Below are 5,080 nucleotides of genomic sequence, written 5' to 3'. Positions count from 1 at the left end.
AAAAACACTGCATAGCTCCACTATTGTAAAGCAGGTCTGACATGGGGGTTTGGGAGGAGAATAGGGTAAGAGAGGATAGATAATGATCATTGCATTGTGACAGATGAAGGAAAGAACTGTTTAAAAAGAATATATGATTAGGAATATATAATATGTACAACAACAGCCCAAAATAAGAAGTACCTCATTGCAAAGAGAATGGGGGGAGGTAATTGTGCAACAATGAATTAATATTTTTTTAAGTGAACTGGGGGAGGGAGAAGGGAAGGAAAGCAGGCAAAATATGCAACAATGAATGAATGAAACTTTAACATCTCTGAAAACATTCATTAAAATCACAATTAAAGAGTTAACCGGGGCCGCCATATTGACCTGGCCTCTCAGGGGCTCGGTGTGATTCCGACACTTGTCCAGACAGCCTCTGAGACTCCCGAGAGAAGCAATATGCTAAGGATAACTGTAAAAAGGGCCTTAACTGGCCTTGCACAGGCTCCTAAAGGATGTGTTCGCACAGTGTCCACAGCAGCAAGCAACTTGATTGAAGTATTTGTGGATGGTCAGTCTGTCATGGTGGACTGTCCTCCAAGCTTGTGAGAAAGTTGGCATGCAGATCCCTCGATTCTGTTACCATGAAAGGTTGTCTGTTGCTGGTAACTGCAGGATGTGCCTTGTTGAAATTGAGAAAGCTCCTTAGGTTGTAGCTGCTTGTGCCATGCCTGTGATGAAAGGTTGGAATATTCTAACCAACTCAGAGAAGTCTAGGAAAGCCAGAGAAGGTATGATGGAGTTCTTATTAGCAAATCATCCACTGGACTGTCCTATTTGTGACCAGGGAGGTGAATGTGATCTCCAGGACCAGTCCATGATGTTTGGAAGTGATCGAAGCCGATTTTTAGAGGGGAAACATGCTGTGGAGGACAAGTACATTGGACCATTGTTAAAGACGATTATGACCAGATGTATACAGTGCACTCGTTGTATTAGGTTTGCAAGCGAGATTGCAGGAGTAGATGATTTGGGAACAACAGGCAGAGGAAATGATATGCAAGCTGGCATATATATTGAAAAGATGTTCATGTCTGAGCTGTCTGGGAATATCATTGATATCTGCCCTGTAGGTGCCCTGACCTGTAAGCCTTACGCCTTTACTGCAAGACCTTGGGAAACCAGGAAAACAGAATCCATTGATGTAATGGATGCAGTTGGAAGTAACATCGTGGTAAGCACAAGAACTGGAGAGGTGATGAGGATTTTGCCAAGGATGCATGAGGACATAAATGAAGAATGGATCTCTGATAAAACTAGATTTGCCTATGATGGGCTAAAATGTCAAAGGCTTACTGAGCTGATGGTCAGAAATGAAAAAGGGCTTTTAACGTATAACTCCTGGGAGGATGCCCTCTCTTGTGTGGCTGGAATGTTGCAGAGTTTTCATGGCAAGGATGAAGCAGCAATTGCAGGTGGCTTTGTGGATGCTGAGTCCCTCGTAGCGCTCAAGGATTTGCTAAATAAAGTGGACTCTGATACCTTATGCACAGAAGAGGTCTTCCCTGCTGCTGGAGCTGGCACCGACTTACGTTCCAACTATCTTCTTAATACTACAATTGCTGGTGTGGAAGATGCAGATCTTGTCCTTCTGGTCGGTACAAATCCACGGTTTGAAGCACCATTATTTAATGCTAGAATTCGAAAGAGCTGGCTTCATAATGACTTAAAAGTGGCACTTATAGGCAGTCCAGTGGATCTGACTTACAGATACGACCATCTAGGAGACACCCCCCAAATTCTTCAAGACATTGCTTCAGATAGACATCCATTCAACCCAGTCTTAAAGGAAGCTAAAAAGCCTATGGTGGTTTTAGGCAGTTCAGCACTTCAGAGAGATGATGGGGTGGCCATCCTTGCTGCTGTTTCCAGCATTGCCCATAAGATCCGGACAAGCAGTGGTGTTCCTGCTGATTGGAAAGTAATGAATATCCTTCACAGGATTGCAAGTCAAGTAGTGGCTCTGGACCTTGGCTATAAACCTGGGGTGGAAGCAACCAGGAAGAACTCTCCTAAAGTGCTGTTTCTCCTCGGAGCAGATGGAGGTTGTGAAACTCGACAGGATTTGCCAAAGGATTGTTTCATTATTTATCAAGGGCATCATGGTGATGTGGGAGCTCCTATGGCTTATGTGATTCTCCCAGGAGCCGCTTACACAGAGAAGTCTGCCACTTACGTCAACACGGAGGGCAGAGCACAACAGACAAAAGTAGCAGTGACACCACCTGGGTTAGCAAGAGAAGACTGGAAAATTATAAGAGCCCTCTCTGAGATTGCTGGTAGTACTCTTCCATATGATACTCTGGATCAAGTGAGGAACAGATTAGAAGATGTCTCTCCTAATCTCATTCGATATGATGATGTTGAAGGAGCCAATTACTTCCAACAATCAAATGAGCTCACAAAGCTAGTAAATCAACAACTGCTTGCTGATCCACTGGTCCCACCACAGCTAACAATGAAAGACTTCTACATGACAGATTCAATTAGCAGAGCCTCACAGACAATGGCCAAATGTGTCAAAGCTGTAACTGAGGGCGCCCAGACAGTAGAGGAACCATCCATATGCTGAAACACCTACTCGAAATCCAGCTTTGCTCCACAGATTTAATGGACAATAAGATTGGAGTGATCCTTTAGAGGTTAATCTCTTTAATAATAATAAAAAAAGAATGATGTGAAAAAATCACAATTAAAATAATAAATTCCCATTTAAAAAAAAAAAACACCATGCTCAAAGCAGACATTTTTATTTGTTCAGCTAAACTATTTGTTGGTTTTATGATGACTTTAGAGAACATTTTTAGTTTAAGGTCTAAATGTCGCAGAAAAACATTTTCAGGAGTTTATCCAGCTTCTATGGCTTCGGCAAATTTAGATTCCATAAAAATTTGGAGTTCTATTCTGCATTTCCTTCATTTAATTAGAATTATTCTACAGAATCTAGACACCACTCAGCTTGCATAATGATAAAGGAGGCAGTTGTTAAAGAAGGCAATTATTTTATTTCCTTCTACTATTTATTCTCCTTCTTATTTGTCTCCTCAGGTGAGAGTGTAAAGAAAGATCCTCAACCAAGTGGATTGACACAGTGACTGCAGTAATGTGCTCAAGTGTGTCAGAGATTGTGAGGATGGTACAAGACAGAACAGAGTTCATATGGTCACTATGAGTCACATTCAACACGAAGGCAGATAACAGTAACAAAAACATGGATTGCAATGGTCCGATGAGGCAAGGCCAGGAAACATTTAATTTGTGAATTTGTTGCCATGACTCTAAGACCAACTCAATAACAGTTAAGAACAACAACTATAACAAATGCACTGGTATATGTTTACACATTGTGTTTACACTTCCTTTTCTAATTAAAAAAAATTGTGAAAGAAATCCAAATATAGTGAGTGGGATGAGGACAGAGAATGAATGGGAGTTTAAGTATTGCAGTCTTGGTAAATAACCTTAAGAAGGTTAAATGCATTCTTAGGACACAGGAAGTTGCTTAATATCAGGTTATTGAGTGAATTCCAGATGGCTTTACTTCAATACACTTCGTGGGATTTAGTGATTTAGTCAAAACTCATTGAAACAGTAATCATTAACCATGTGGTATGTTGTATCGAGCACATCAGCTGTAACAACCTTTCTAAAATGCTAAGGAGCAAGGATGTCACTTTATAGACTAAAGTGCACAAGCCTCTAGTTATGGTACTTTCAATTGCTTCATATCTGTAAAATTTGAGCAATGAATATGATGCAAAAATAATTGATGCTTTTGAATTGTGATATTGATGAAGAATAGTGAATATTCCATAGTGTATCAAAAGAATGCGTGTAGCTAGAATGCTATGCTTTGCTTAAAAGTGAAGATGATGAGTCTTTATCTTACATACTTTGGGTATGTTATCAGGAGGAACCAGTGCTTTGAAATGGGTATTATTTTTTTAAAAGTAGAGGGTCAACAAAAGAGAGGAAGACCCCGAACAAGATGAATTGACACAGTAACCAGAATAATAGGCACAGAAATGGGCAGGTTTTGCTTTGCCCGTCTCTAGGGTCACTATGAGCTGGAGTCAACTTGACAGCATATAACAACAACAACACATATAAATACTTGTGTTCTCACAGTTTTCCTAGGATCAATTTTCTATTTCCATCTATACTTCTATGAATAGCAGCCTCAATCAATTTTCAATTAATTTATAGAAAAAGGAGTCTTAGAAACTTGAACAGAGTAAAATTAACTTTATGAAAGGATTCAATATTTTTGCATTTCCTTAAATAACTACAACTAAAGTAAAATATTTGGTAAAATAAGATTATTTCATTATTAAAACAAAATGTATGAATGGCTGAATGGTAAACCAATTTACTTTGTAAACTTTCTCTTAAATCACAGTAATAAATAAAAGGACTGTTTCATTATTAAAGTTTTCTAAGATTCATTTTTCTGCTTTGACCTTTGTACATTTATAGTCTCGCATCCTCATATGCTTCCTTCTATGAAGCTGCTTATGTCATTATTTTATTTTGCCATGAAGTGACATTTACAAAAGATCAGGAACAGAGATACCCAGAGCTTATGACACTAGAGAAGCAGTAAAAATGATTCTACAGCTTGCCTGCAAATATATTCACATAATATATTTTGTAAAGAAAGCAATCATCCTGTAAAGATTGTTTGCAACAGAAATGGTGATGTTTTACAGAGTCTTACTGATGGCAAAAGAGAATAATCTCTAAATAGCTTAAGTTATTCATTCTTATCCAATCTAAAGAAAATGAAATTCAATTTAAAAAAGTTAAAACATAATATGCAGTCATCAATGTACTATTCATGCCTTTCAGGAATTGAGAATTTTGAGGAAGAATTAAGGTGTGCAGTTTTAAGGAAAAGTTAGAAAGCCATAAAAGCATTTATGTATAATTAAGTACTGAAGTAAGAGAGAAAATAAACAAGTCCTAGCAATAGGGAAAAGGGAGCTAAGGGAAGGAGACCAAGAGTGTCACCATGATTAAATGTTAGAGAATGAAC

At 38.5% G+C, this 5,080-nt stretch overlaps 1 pseudogene; it reads left to right on the top strand.

Annotated features, from left to right (window-relative positions):
- Window positions 1–444: 444 nt before the first annotated feature.
- LOC102864302 lies at window positions 445–2,617 on the top strand (annotated as a pseudogene).
- The last annotated feature ends 2,463 nt before the right edge of the window (window positions 2,618–5,080 follow it).

Source organism: Elephantulus edwardii, unplaced genomic scaffold, assembly GCF_000299155.1.
Source record: "Elephantulus edwardii isolate Elephantulus edwardi_28Jun2011 unplaced genomic scaffold, EleEdw1.0 scaffold00062, whole genome shotgun sequence".
NCBI lineage: Eukaryota > Metazoa > Chordata > Mammalia > Macroscelidea > Macroscelididae > Elephantulus > Elephantulus edwardii.
The sequence above is the reverse complement of the archived record's forward strand: the minus strand, read 5'-3'. Positions and strand labels throughout refer to the sequence as shown.